We start from the raw sequence: 15506 nt of genomic DNA, 5'->3' as shown, positions 1-15506 counted from the left end.
TCACACATTAAACTGGCAAGAATATTTGAAGGGTTCTTTTGATTTGAGGGGTAGGTTTTGGTTGCTTGTTTGTGTGGGGTTTTTTTGTTTGTTTGTTTTTAACCCAAATATTAGCCAATCAGGAAATGCAGAACTGAAGTTGAAATTCTCCATCAGAAAAACTGACTGCTTTAATTTTCTCCAGTAGAAGTGACATGGAAAAAATCTGAACGTATACAGTTGGTCACTCCTAGTGCACTAATGAATTTAATTAGAGTCTCTAAGCTAGGCAGTTTCAGTTAAGCTATTTTGCAACTTCTTTGTTATGATACAAGGATTTTTAGAAATTCCTGGCAAGACAAATATCACAGTGAAACCAGGCCCCACAGCCTTTCTGGGCAACCTCAGTGGTGTTTGGCCATATGGTAAAAATTCATTTTTCTTTTACCTAATCAGAATTCCCCATGTTCCAACTTGTGTCTGTTGCCTGTCATCCTATCATTGTGCACCTCTAAGAAGAGCGCGGATCCCATCTTCTCTGCACCCTCCCAGTAGGGTAGTTGTATACAGCAATAAAATCTCCCCTCGACCTTCTCAAAGCTGAAGAAACCCAGTGCCCTTAGCCTTTTCTTGTACACCATCCTTTCTAAGCCTCTGATCATCTTGGTTGCCCCCCACTGGACTCATGAGAGTACATAAATGTCTGTCTTCTACTGGAAAGCCTACAGTTGGACCCAGCACTCCAGATGTGACCTCACAAGTGCCAAGGAGAGAGGAAGAATCACTCCCCTCACAATGCTGCAGTCTTGCTAATGCAGCCCAGTATGTGGTTAGCCCTCCTTTTTTTTAACAGTTCAAAATACAAGGAAGGCAGTAGACTGAAATCACTAACATGAGCTAATTAGTATTTTTTTGTAAGGAAGAGACTCTTGACCTGCATTTCCTTTATGTGCAACACTTAAGGGTTGCTTTTGACTCTGGTGTTTATCTGTATAGTTGTATGCAGCTGAACTGTTGATAATTGCAACTCTGAACTTTGGTTTAAATAAGTTTTCCTGTGCAGGGAATATAATTCTTAAAGTAAATTCCTGAGTTTTTCTGTACATCTAGTGCTGCAAGATGATTTCAGTTTTCTTGTGGCTTTAGCAATACAGAAAATGGTTGTGTTGCACAGAAATTGAGGTCCGTAATGCCATGCAATCTTCTCTTCCATGGCTGTGAGTAGATATCACCAGTCTAATTGAAAGAAAATGGAAGTATTCATAAAATACCCCAGAGGTTTGTTTTTAAGGGATAATATCCATTCTGCAGTGGTTTTTGTATGGCAGAAAATCCTATCATCTGCATTGCTGTTTAAGGTCTTTTATATGATTCCTTTTTAAATACTTTTAAACTAATCAGATGCTTTCTGGTATCCCCTTGATGGCTATGGCTCATGGGACATTAGTCATCAAATAAGGGTCATCTTTTCAAATCTGGGATTGTAACTCTAGCATATGGAGCTAATTGGATTTGGGAACCAGAGCAGAGGAGACTTGTTTCAGGGCTAGTATGATAGTGCAGCTACATCGTGTGGTTTTGTTTATTCAGTTATGCATGTGTAGCATTGAGCAGGAGCAAAATATTACATTGGTTAAGCAGTAAGTGGTTAAACACAGTACTTAGCTTGCATTTTTTTAAGTGGGATTTTCTGGAATATCTTTTGAAGTGCCACAATGCCATCTACTGGCCCACTTTCCTGTGTTTTTTTCCCAAAAGGGGTTTTCTTTTGTACACAGTCATGCATAGGCTTATACAGTATTTTTAAAGAAAAAAAATAAACAAGCTGGCATAAAATGAGCAAGGGGGGTTTTGGATACGTATTTCAAGAGTAATTCCTCATAAATACCTTCATTGTGCCAAAGCATTTGAAAGAAACACATCTAATCTCTTACCTGTTAATCTTCTCTCCTTTTGTTAAAAGCAGTTCTGAGTGATTAGTACTGCAAAATAATAGAGGAATCTCTGTTTTCTGTTTATGTCCCTGAGAGTAGTTTTTGTACAAGTAGCTTCACTCTTCAGTCTATAGTCAGTCAGTTTTCCTTTTTGTTTCAGTGTTTTTTATAGGGGTGAAGGGATAGAGAACGAAGAAGCATGTAACTTGTCAAGCCACAAACATTGTCAAGTGTCATATGAGAATTTGTTTCTGGCAGGATTTTTTATTGATGAAATCCTAGATTTAATATACTCCCCTTAATTGTCCCCCTCCTTCCCCCCCCCTCAGCGTGTTAAACAATGTTTTCAAAGTTCATCAATCCCCTTCCAAGGGCCAATGCCATCGGCTTTCTAGCAATTGTTATTGAGAGGGATGTGTTAGAAAATACCATTCTCAATATCAAGCTACCTATACCATCACTGAGATGTGGGCAGGTATAGGAAGTTTTGGTTGCTTGCTTTTCTTTTCTCAATCAGTTTGCCTAACTTTATTTATAGGAGTAACCCTCTCTCTTTCACTTGCTGCCAAAAGAAGTGAATGGGCAAATATAAAAATAATTGCTTAAAAAAACAGGAACTGTAGATACAGGTAAACACTGTGTATTTGCAGTTTCACTGTTTGCTTTTTTCTTGAAGGTATCTTAAAGTTTTCCTCATTAATTGGCTGTTTGTCTTACTTCTTAAAATGGTCCTTCAGTTTTAATTAATGATTGGTTTTTCCCCTTCCATATGCTGTTTTTCCTGGCTGAAATTTTTCATTCTGCTGCCTTTCTTCAATCTAGTTAGGAAAAAGAGAAACATTCATAATGCTTTGTACCATTTTGGATTGTTTTTAAATGGATTTACTTGTTGCGCACTGGAGTATACCTCCAGAGCAACCAGAAGAGCTAAAAAAATCTCTAGCTGTTTCCAAGATGGCATATAAGGAAGGTAAACATGAGTGTCTGTGCCCTTGCTGGCTTTTAACTCTCTGTCTCACTGACATTTGGAAAGTCGAGTATATCTCGCAAGCCTCAGTTGTTATCCCATGAGCAGCTGTATCATGCGGAGCTGTGAAGGGGTTGCACTGCCACATTTGTGCCCGCCCGAGAGCCTGAGGGCTCCAGGGCAGCTTCTGGAGCGGGGAGGGGGGGGATTGCGCTGAAGTTTCTGCCTGGTTGTTGCCAGGGAATGATTACACTGGAGTTGGCGTGCTGTGCGTTGGGAACAGTGAAGCTGAAATGATTGTACCTGGCAGCCGTGTTGGTTTTTGACATAAAACTGATACAGGTCAGGAAGGTTGCATGAGGGAGCTTGTCTCGTTTTTGTGGTTTGAGCTTCCCAGCCATCCCTAAACAACCCGTCCACCAGCCCCAGGGTAGCTTTGCAGAGGAGAAAGCCCTCTGTGGCGCTCCCATCGCTGTGCCCCTTGGTTTTGGCTGGAGTGTTTTGTTTGAGGAATGCTATAATATATCCTGTGCAGAAGAGCAGAGATCGTTCCCTAGCTATATTTAGTATAACCACTAACCTCTCACTTCTAATTGTTATCTGTCCTGAGAAATGCCAGGGCAAGCCTCTGTTTAGTGTGACATTAAATAGGGAAGAGTTGGCAAAACTGGACTAGCAAACAGGATTATTTTATACCTCATCTTCTGTTACAATCTTTTTTTGCCCCCCCTTTTTTTTTATGAACTGTCCTTTGCTATTGCAAGGAAGGAAGAACTAATTAAATCAGTTGCTGAAAATGTTTTGCCACCCACACTACTGAAAAGAACTCTTTGTACGGAATTAGCTCTAACCAGCTGTGCTAAACCCAATAATTTATTTTTGCCAAAAAAAAGAAAAAATGCTGCTATAGTTTATTCCAGTTAAAGAAGTTAATGTAAGCTATGCCCTATATCTCCACAAACACAGATATCTTCTGCTTAAGAGCTGGAGGGTTTGCAAATAATCATTTCCTCCCTAATTAATTCTTCTTAATGTTTGTAAAAAAAGGCTGGGCTGAGCAGCACAGGAAAATTAACTCATTTGTGTATGGAGTAGACAAAGGTTAAATGCAAGCTTGCCTGCTGAAAATAGTGATAGGACACCAGCGTAAAGCTCTGAAGATTCGAGCTTGAGAGCTTGAGTTTAGTTCTGTGCTATAAGCTAGTTTTGCCTCAGCGAATTCCTACCTCTTGTATCGATGGTGCTGGGAGATCGTTAAAGGCTGTAGGGAGACTGAAGTCTCTCAGCCTGAACCTGGAGTGTCTTAAGGAGTGGCAAAGTGGTTCACTTTGCTTGCAGTTCTGGCCTCTGCTGAGACTGCTTACTAAAGTAGATCATAGCACTTTTTTTGACTAGGGTATTTTTTTGGAAACTGAGCTGAACCACCTGATTCATCTGAGGATGTCTGTAGTACAGTTCTTGTACAGTGATAACTTGTAGTCACAAACCTGGATAGAAATTCAACAAATGCATCCTCAGTTCTAAAATATCAATGTACGTTGTCATCTGCTCCCTGCTCAGGATTTTGAGGAGTTTAGAGTCCAGGCAGTGGGTTTATTCCAGCTAAAATTCCAAGTGCTGAGGTTTTTGATTCCCAAAAGCTAAAGGGACTGACTACCTGTGTTCCCCCAAGGACAGGAAAACAAGGACATGGTGATGCTGCGTGTTTTATAGAGCTTTCGTTGTAACACTTGTGTGTGTGTGTGTGTCGGGGGGGGGGGGTGTCTTCTAAGCTCGGATCACTTTCAGGTGTGGGATTTGGAGATACTAAAACAAGAATGACAGCTGAGCAAGAAAAAAAAGAAAAGAAATCCTTGGATATCTTCCATCATAAAAAGTCAGATAAACAAGGAAGTTATCTTTGTGATTCTGTCAGGAACAGATGACTGTAGTTTAGTAATCCGTTAGGATTTTGCCAAAAAAGGAGGTCTTGCTAATGCAGAAAAATAAAAACTCTTATTTCTTTCCTAATACACTTACAGATCAGCCAAATGCTGGATTAGCCTCAGCAATAGGGACTTGACATGAAAACATTTACATAGGTGAAGTACTTCTTTGTGGGTGAAGATACAGACAGAATCAAAAGGAACCAATACAAGAGCTATCTTTGGAAGTAGGAATATATTTTCTAAAGATAGATTCAGTTGGTTGATTCTGCTCTTCCGAATTTAATTTTGTAATTTAAATGTGCACACAGAAAAGCTCAGCCGGTAACTGTGTCTGAGGTGTGTGTAAATTAAACAACATCAGTGCAGAGAAAGAACTGGAACTTTAAAATAAGTGGTTCCTCATGTAAATGTAAGCTTAACACTTTGTTTTGTCAAAACCTCAGCTTTGTTGAAGGAAAAAAAGGAAGCGTCTCTGTGCCTTATCTTGGAAAAATGTATATGTTATAGGATTGGCTTTTTCTTTTTTTCTCCAACAAGCTGAAGAGCTTTGTTACTTTAAAATGCTATTAAGACATCTGGCAGTTTTTACAAAATGCAGTGTACATGGTGCCATCCTGTAACCACCATTAAAAATCACAGTGAGGACAATCTGGAGCTTAGAAGCAGATGTATCACCACCAGATAATTAAACTGTGGCTAATATGCATTCATGTTAAAATTCAATGGCTCACTGTGTTTTTCACCTCCCAAAATATAGCATCAGCAGCAGACAAAAACATGTTTTGTGAAATATTCTGGTGGCTCAAAGACCGTTAACAAAAAAGGAATATTTAAATTGCTAGTATAAACAATATTACAATTCTGGGGCATCTGAATTTTTCCCCTTTATGTTTGGTTCTTGGATAAGATTCAGAATAAATAACTAAGTAAACTTGGATTTTTTTTAAGTACTGTATTGCCTTACCAGATGTACACAAGCACGTTCTGCTTGAAAGCAAAAATATTTGCCTTGTTTGGTGCATCTTTCTTCACTAAGTGGTTATGTCACAGAAATGCAAACCTATCTGAATTGCAGCAGTTTTCCTACCAGTTAAGGTTAATTCTTTTGTTTAAACAGGTGGTCTGAGCTCTTAGAGTAATTATACCTCTCATATTCCTGCTGCCTCTATACTTTCTGTAAAATATGGGGCAGGATCCTGCAAAGAGCTGTGTCCCCTCAGTTCCCACTGGGGACTCCTTAAGCAAAATATGTGTTGTGTACTTAACCATTTGTCTCATGGAGTTATTACTGCCTAATGGTTCACATGCTCCAGGTGTAGTAATGTAGTTACTGTGGAAACTTCTTGTTTATTAAAACTGCAGTGTAAGTAAGTGTAGTGAATGTGCATGAGTGAGTATTGTGCCATATGAAATACTACAGCTATCAGCTTTGAATGGAGACAAACTCCAGAGCAATCCACATTTCCTTGTGCTGCTGCAGTGACAGCGTTTTCCTAATTGAAGACTCATCAACTTTGGCTTTTCTCACCACACTGGGCTTGCACACTCCTAAGCTTTCTTTTTTGGGGGTAAGCACCAATATCATCTCCTCTAGCATATTTCTTGGACATAGACACTCAGATGTGTTTTCCCAGAATTACAGTCAGGCAGTCTTGCTATTCAGTGCTTTAGCATCAGGGCTGGCCTCTCTTAGTCTTCGTTCCTGAAGTTGAGCCTTTCCCTATGTTCTGCCTTGCAGGTACTTTGGTGTATTGCTCACTTTCTTAAAAATATGGAAAAGATGAAGCATAAAACATGCAAGCTTTTCAGAGATTTCTGACATCATCATTTAGGCAAGCAAATCTCAGTTAAAAGCACTGAAAGTTCATGTGCCGTTCTCTGTCTCAGATTTCTCACCTTACAAGTGTGCTTTGGGATTCAGCGCTCTGGGAACTCTAGAGTCCTTGACCTGCATTTGGTGTTTGCTCCCAGTCAAGGAATCCGTTCTGCATGTTTCTTTTCAGCTTTGGCAAATTGCATAATAAAAAAAGACTTCCTCCATGAATGATGTTTCCTTTTTCTAGTCACAAGTGTCTGAAATCTTTTTTTTAGACCTCAGATGCATCCCATTCCCTTCTTCCTTTACTTTCCTGTTTAGGAACTTTTCAATGAAAACTGTAAACATTTGCACCTACTTTGGAGAGAAAGGGAGGAGAAAGTGGTAAACTGGTATGTCTTCTTGTTTGGCAGTAATTGTGTTCTCCTTTGTACCTTTCCTGATTGGAAGAGTTATATTAACATTTTAAAGGATGGGATCTGTGAGTTCTGCGGAGACTTTCAAGGATGACAGCTTTCTCTAAGTTCCAGGAGTTTGGGACAAAATCAGAAATAGACTATTTTTTAGAAATTTCCTGAAACTAGGGGGGAAATAAATGTAGAAGGTGATGTGTTGTATATTAAAAAAAAAAAAAGGAAAAACAAGTCATTTTCTAAAAATCATTAACCCATAAACATTCTGTACACATCCTTGTGTAACTGTCTTGAAGCTCTTCTCAGCAGCCGTATTCCCCAGTTTACAGTAGATGAGAATGAAGGCTAAAGTTGATTCTTTCAGTACATTGCATTTCTAATATCTGACTTTAAATACAAATGCTGTCAAACAGAGTCTTTAAACTCTGAATGTTGCTGAGTGTAAAGTGGCAGCTTATTTTAGGTCTGTAGTAGTTCACAGTAGGTAAGCCTATTAGTGCTATGAAATTACGTTATCACACTGCTCAATAAGCATATTTATTATTCATCTATACAAAACCCTAAGGACTGAATTTTCTTCAGTGTTTCATTCCAAAACAGTCTGTCATAATTAGTGATCCAAAATGACACTGAGGACTGGAGTATTTTCTTTTATAATGACAATTTAATGTTTGTATGTACTGTGGAGCTACTTTATCTGTGATATACACACATTACAGTATTTCGCTGGCCATATTGCAGAAAGTGTATTTTATGAAAGTGGCTGTTGCACAGTGCTATTCACAGAAGTAGGGCACTCCCACCGACTTTCCTTAATTCTGCTCATGCAGTTGCTACAAAGCATAGGATTCTCTGTGTATGGTTTAGGCATTTATGTACCAAATATATCAGCATGACCAGAGTACCTGTTACAGCACACTCAGCACTGTGTTATCCAAGTCTCTGTCTAGCCCCCTGTATTTCCAAGCCCTAATGTTCTGTATACCTTTTCTTGCCATACTTTTGCTTCTTAGCAAAGTTGCTGACTTTTTGTTGTGCATGCTACGTTCAGAAGAGTTCAGAAGAGTGTATTCAGTTTCTCCCCTTTACCTGGATGGGTTGACTCTTTGGAAAACCTGCTTCTTGCCTGTTTGGCCTTCTGAAGAGTTTGATCTGCTCGGTGGAGATAGAAGTTTTATATGTAAATGAAGAGGAAAAGGCAACATGCTGAAATATGTTAGCAGGTGGCAAGTAGGAAGAGAGGAGAGGTGTGAGCCTTGAGACTGCCAAGACACTGAAAGCATGAAAGATCACCCACGGTCAGAGAGTTACCTCTGCAGAGAAGTCTACAGATCTGCTTCTTGCTTGGATGTGCATCATATCAAACCCTCATCTGGCTGTTGAAGCCCCAAATCAGTCACTGCTAACTTTTCTGACCCACTGTCTGTCATCTTTATACAATTATCTTTCTTTGCACCAGGAGAGGGATGTCTCTTTTCCCTTTCCACGGGATGCCCCCATGCCATCTGCTGTTTTGTCCTGTATACTTTTAACATGGCATTTTTCTGCTTCAGGCTTTTCTGTAGGCCAAGAGGCTTACAGGGTATGAGAGAAGTGAAACGGTATGACTCTCCTGAAACACCACATGATCTTGCCCACTTGTCTTTCCAATGTTTTTCTTTCTCTGTTTAGGACTCTTATTTGCTATGTCAAGCTATATTAAGTGTGTGCTATTTGGAGCAAAGGCCATGTCTGTTATGTGCATGTTGTCTGTAAGGATAGTAAAAAAAAAAAAAAAAAAAAAAGAAGAGAAAAGCACCTCTGTTACTGTGAAATAATCAACATTTAAAAAGAAGAATCCCTTGCTGTCACAGATTGCTGTGTACAAATATATGTAAGTGTATATGCTTAGAGTATTTTATGTGTTAATCATAGCTGGATTAGATTTGATTCTCTGCTCTTTCACTGAAGAGCATGTCTTCAGGGAGAGGCATAGAATAAACTAATAAGAGCATTAAAGGATTATTATGAGATTCCTGCTTCTGATAGGTTGAACAAAGTTGTACCAACATACAGTGTATATGATTCTAATAAAACTACATAATTTACCATTATTTAGCACTTTCAGAAAAATTCTGGACTATTAACCGGTTTGCTTTCCTTCACACCTTCATATTTGGGTAGTGAAAGCCGGACAAATGGCAGCTATAATTTTTCTTGCTTTTTTGAAAGGTTCACGTAGCAATGGCTGTAGAAGATTCTTTGGCTCAAAGGAACAGAAAGAACAACATTTGCAAAACACAGGCAGAAGCAGACTGTGCAATAATTCTAACTTCTCAGCTTCGTGTTTTCCTTCATTTCTTTTCCCATTCCTATGTAAGCAAACATAATCACTAAAAATAAGAGAAGTGTCTCCAAAATCCTTATTTTTTTCAGTACTGAGTTGAGTTCTGGAGATCTGGGATAACTTAGGTAATCAAGGAGCCAAATGTAGTTTTTCAGTGTTCATAAGCAAAAAAAAAAAAAAAAAAAAGCTGCTGCTGCAGCACTTAGCACAAACAGAAATTTAGCAAAGCACTGTACAGTCATAGGTGAATTTTTGGTTTGCTGTTGTGTTTAATTAGGATTTGACACATTTATTTATTATTGCATTACAAGATTATTTTGAAAATTACTATTCATATTCATTCATATTCATATTCATTCATCTTATCAATGTGTACAAATATCTTAAGGGAGGGTATCAAGAGGATGGGACCAGACTCTTTTCAGTGGTGCCTAGCGACAGGATGCGAGGCAACGGGCACAAACTGAAGCACAGAAAGCTCTGTCTGAATATGAGAAAAAACTTCTTCACTGTGAGGGTGACAGAGCACTGGAACAGGTTGCCCAGAGAGGTTGTGGAGTCTCCTTCTCTGGAGATATTCAACACCCGCCTGGACGCGATCCTGTGCAACGTGCTGTAGGTGACCCTGCTTGAGCAGGGGATTGGACTAGATGATCTCCAGAGGTCCCTTCCAACCTCAACCGTTCTGTGATTCTGTGATTTAATATTACATTAAACAGACTTTATTTAATATGAAAAATATTCATAATAAAATGTGTTGTATATAGTGTATCTCACATGGGAAATGAGATAATTCTTCTTAATGATATCCAGTTCTCATACAGTTGCAATAGAGTGTGGACATCATCCAACAAGAGAGGTATTAGGTAAACAACCTATAAATAACATCGTTGCTGGCTCTTAAAAGTAAACAGTATTCTGGCACATTTCTCTTCTTGTCAGCATTCACCTAACATACATTTTATAATTGTAGTACAAGAAAATAGGAATTAATCTCTTTTATGGGCAAATTTTTTATATGGTGCTAGAAGCTAAGATTACTGGCAGTATATGTGGGTATGACTGCGGTGGCTTCAGTGATTTTTATTTTCAGTTAAGATTCAGCAATGTGCCTGTGAGATAAACCTGACAACTGTTCAGGTGCAACAAGACAAAACAACCTGATTTTAAATATATAGGTGTGTTTGTGTGTGTTTTTATATATATATTTGTATATGTGTATATGACAAACATATTAATAAACAGGACTTTTTCTACATAATAAGGGACCATGAAAATGCATATATTTATATGTGATCCTTGGCTGTAATAAGGTAACCATTTCTTCCCTCTTCTGTTGCAAATTTTCTTGCAGGGAAGACAGCTATGTTTATAAATAGATTGTTTATATATATAAATGTGTTTAATATGTAAAGCCATCTGCAGCTCATCAACTTTAGTTAATCATCTGCATTTCTTTTTAAAAAAGAACATTACCCCTCCTGTGATGACTCTCTCAGGAAAACAATTTTTAAATAATCAAGAAAGCTAAAGGAATCACTTTCTTACAATGTTTTCATATTCCAATGCTATGATGGCAGTGTCTCTTTTACATGTTTAGGCCTTGTCTTTTATCAATAAAATGATTCTAGATAGACTAAGAGTGTTACCCCATCTCCTGTTTGGCTGTTTCTGCTTTCGTTTGCCATATAAAAATAAACAATAGAAAGAAAAATCCCTGGAGTGGGTTTGCCTTTGTGGGCAGAAAATGGTTCCCTAGAGATTATTTCAGTAATTATTTTTAAATGAGGGGAGAGTTATTAAATAGACAAACACTGTTATTATTATTATTATTATTATTATTATTATTCATCTTACAAATGGGATGAGCCATAGAAGGGATAGAGAAGGGAAGCCGCATCTGGAACGTGTGCAGTGGTAGTTTCTCTGGGCACTGACTCATCAATTGATTGAAAGTTGATTTAAATACGCACACGATAGAAAATAAAAGTTCTGAGAGAGGGCTTGGGACTTAATTATGCTGCAAGCAGAGATAATAAACACCCAAAAAGTATCATTAGGGAAAATGCATTCTCTTGTTCCATTGAGTTTTTCCCTCATACAAATCTTATGTTGACTTTGCTTAGAAAGTGATGGTAAAAATGCCATTATGAACGTTTCTAGTCATATTGCAGTGATTTACATTAAAACATGCTCTAATTGCAATTAGGAAGATGATGTTTTTCTATCTGCTGGGAAACTCAAGCAAGAAATGTCAACAGCTGTGCAAGGTCCCAAGACGCCATAAAGGGTTGAGACCCAAACTGGTGTCTTTCCTTCTCATGTGTCACTTCTGCTAAGAAATGTTACAGACAAGATTTCTTGCTGTTTAGACTTTGCATTTGTTTACCAAAGTTGTGGACATTGTCCTTCGGATCCACCTATGTGGGTTATTACCCTGGGTGTACAGTCACTGCCTTTTTGGACATTACCTGTCCTCAGACCTGCTGCCTTAGGTACTACCTGAGTACTTTTAGGCCATTTTCACTGATATTGGTCAGTGAGCCCTCACTCAAGGTAGGTAGCTAGTAGGTCACTGCTAGTAAATGGAGAATGTCAGGTTTGGCAGGAAGAAAATGATGAGCAGTTTTGGGACAGCAAGAAAAAGTTACCTTCTTTCAGTGACTCAGCAGGATCTGGTAGAGCTCACAGTTTATTCCCCCCTCAATTATCATTCTCTACAGTGCACGCAAAAATATACACCTGGCTACCTTTGTACTGCAAAGCCAATACAACTAAGACAGAAAAATGTGGTGATTTTTAAATTGGAGAGGTATTTTGAACATATATACAGAGCTGTCAAGTAAAGATGTCATCGTACTTTTCAGAGCAGACCCATGCACTCTAAAATGACTGTGGCAAAATTAGAAGAATTTTAAAGACCTGGTCACCTAATTTCAGTCCTGCAGAAAGAGGGCAGTCACTTCTCCTTTAACTCTGAGCTGTGAAGCAAAATCTTCATATGGGTAAGAACTGCAACATCTGCCACATACATTCAAAAGTCAAGGAAGATATTCTAGCAGTGTTTTGCAAGCAGCAGCCAGAAGTCTACAGGATCCACTCCACTGGCTGTGTCATATAGGAAGGCAGCTCCTAGGATTCATGCTACCTCTTAAATCTTCCTCAGGTCACCACTGTCCCACTTGAGTTGTATCTCATGGCTTGGCATGAAAGCTGCCCACAAACTGCTCACCAGCCACAGGCACTCCTGAGAGCCAGAGATTGGCCGACCTTGGGCCATTTGAGAGCACAGAGTTCAGAGCTGGCAATTTCACTGGATTTGTTGAGTTTCTAGGGTGATAGAGCATTCTGCTAATATCTTCAGGACATTTCTTTTTTCATATTTTTCATATTTAATTCTATTTGAAAACTTCCCCACATACACACCTCCAAGATTCTGTTACCTTGGGAAAATCTTTCCTACTTAGTTTTTTTCCTAATAGCTGTGAAAGATTCCATGAAGTGGCTTCTTTCTCTATCATTGCTCCCTGCCATGAGTAAGGGAAAATCCTGGCTTCAAGTGAACACACAGTCACCTATTAATCAGAGAATGGTTGGATTATCAGATGAACCAGTGTTTACTGTGCAGTAATTTTTTTTCCATTTGTTGTAGTCACTTACATCCATTGGTAAATCCCATTATGAAACGGTAAGTCTTATCCTGAATTCAGATGGAAGGCAATGTTGTTTTTCAAGTTAACAAGGAAAACCTGACCATGTAGAATTGTACTAAATCTTTGAATAAACATAAGTTGTCAGGTTTTGAGGGTTGGAGATGTCATACTTGTTTATAAAGTAAATAATTATGCAGGCAGTGTTTAAACATTGAGTAATTCAGTAAGATCTGAGAAGCAGCCATATACTTCTATTGATTGTGTTCTCCTGCTGTCAGAGTGGTTCTTCATTGTGCATTCTTTCCTGCAGAATTAAATTGCATCATGTTACCTTATAGAAGTAAATGAAATTAAGAGTAGCAAAGTTGCTGAGCTAGTGGTAGAGCTTTCTCCATAAGAACTTCCTGTGATTAATGAAAATATTGTGACACTGACCTCTGTGCTGGCTTCCAGCCATCTACCAGAAGATGGCCCACTGTGTATGAACTACAAACAGACTTGGTGAAGAAGGAACACATTAGACAGTCACTTAGCTCTTTAATGTTTGGAGAGAATCCACAGTGACGCTTGCTGCTGAAGTGCTTCTTTGGTCTTAACTTCCACGGGGACATTTGAAGAATGCTATTTTGATTCAGAGGGTTAATGAATGTCAGTATGTAAATACTCTTGCAGTCTTTCTGCTGATGCAGTCAATGTTTATAGATACGAATTTTTCAGCAGCTATAAACGGAACATGTATTTGTTTCGTCTAAAGTGCGTGGGAAATATCAAAGGGCTTGATCGTAATGTTAGAAACTCAAGGCTAACAGTTTAAAAAATTCTGAAGTTTCAAAGCTCAACTTAAAATGCCATGGAATAAGTTCTGGAACTAAGACAATAGAGCCACATAAGCTGCAGCAGACTACTAAAGACAGAAATGGCACTGCATTAATGGCTGTGCACTCACTGAAATGTGTCCGTGCCTGTGGTTTATTAAGAAAGCAACTCAACACATGCATGTATGATTTTATAGTGCTCAAATCAAGGGGTAGAGTAGGTAATATCACCTCTTGGCACAGGGACAGAAAACAACAGCTTGTGTCTTTCTCCTACAAAGATATCTGCCCAGCTGAATATGTTTGTCTGAGAAGTCACATACTCGACCTTCTCTCTCTCTCCAGTTAGGGCAGAAAAAATCTGCAATTCAGGCTTCAGCATTTATTTTTTTTAATGTCTGTGGGCCTCCTATTAAATTTGTTCCACTGTATGGGAAAGGATTAAAGATTCTTTAGGGTCCAAAACACAGTACACAAAAATTAAGTATTACGGCACAGTTTGTGATATATAGCTTGCCATATAACCCAGAAGGAATGAGTTCTGCTTGATAAGTAACATTTGTTGACTGCTTACTATTTCTATCAGTAAAATATAACACAAAGTTGTGTGTGACCTATTTCTTAAATTTTCTATGTGCAACATGCTTCATAAGTAATTCCAAAAATTATCAGAGTTGTTCATGTACTGTTGCTGACTTAGATCTGAGTGCTAAGAGAATGGAATGTTTGCTGGCAAGGAGAACTACTGTTCCTTTAAGAATGGCTTATAACTCCCCCCTTGTAATGAATATTTCAAGATTAAAATTGGTATGTTACAGGTTTGAGACAAGCATGTTTATCAAGATGAAAAAGTTTATTTCCTTAAAGGCAATATTACACACATTTTATGCAAATGTTGGCATAGATGAGTAATTTTAATTTAAGAGCTGCCAGGATTATTTTCCCTCAAAAATGGTAAATAAAAAATGCTGGAAAAATCCCTTTCCCTAATTTCTTACTACTTTAAGAGATTTAACCAAGGAACTTGCAGTCAAGCTTGGCTTGCGCAGTATTAAATTCTGCTAAATATATTGTGCTTAGTATAATTAAATGCCTGCCTTTTCTGTTCTACTTCTGTAATTAAATATATGAACTTTTTATTAGTGTAAAGGACACAGAGCTACTGTGTACTAGGCCTTGAGAGGAAGTAGGGGAGAAAAAGGGCATAATAGGCCATTTATTTAGATATTAAAGGTTAGACTCCAAAATTCATATTTTTAAAATAAATTTTGTCTTCTCCTGCTTACATCAGCCTACTCGCATTAAACTTTTCCCTTCCACATCTCAATTGTTATGTAAAGAGCCTGTGTGTGGCTGCTACCTCCTACCACACATCTGACTACAATTCACTGATGTTATGACAGAGACTAAAAGGTACTAAAGAACAATAGGAAACAAAACAACATAAATGTTGCTTGTTAGGTTCCATTTCCTTATCTTACTAAAAAGCACAAAGTGTGAATACCATCTCCTGAACAAGAAATGAGTATGTGTAAAATGCTACTGCTGAACTAACTGTATAATAACTCTTCTGACCATTTGTGAGGCAAATTAAATTGTGAATACTAAAGAGACTGGAAAACAATACACTGCCATGCAGTTTATATATTGGTTCTCCACCCAAAAAGTGTAATCA

The 15506-nt window shown here is 38.3% G+C and overlaps 1 protein-coding gene across 1 annotated transcript in view; it reads left to right on the top strand.

The window, feature by feature from the left end:
• LYRM4 (LYR motif containing 4) overlaps window positions 1-15506 on the top strand; it is a 104674-nt gene that overhangs the window by 83063 nt on the left and 6105 nt on the right. The window lies entirely within an intron of this gene.

This window comes from Apteryx mantelli, chromosome 2 (assembly GCF_036417845.1).
Source record: "Apteryx mantelli isolate bAptMan1 chromosome 2, bAptMan1.hap1, whole genome shotgun sequence".
In the NCBI taxonomy this organism is placed as follows: domain Eukaryota; kingdom Metazoa; phylum Chordata; class Aves; order Apterygiformes; family Apterygidae; genus Apteryx; species Apteryx mantelli.
Note: the sequence above shows the minus strand (reverse complement) of the source record. Positions and strands in the feature narration are given on the sequence as shown.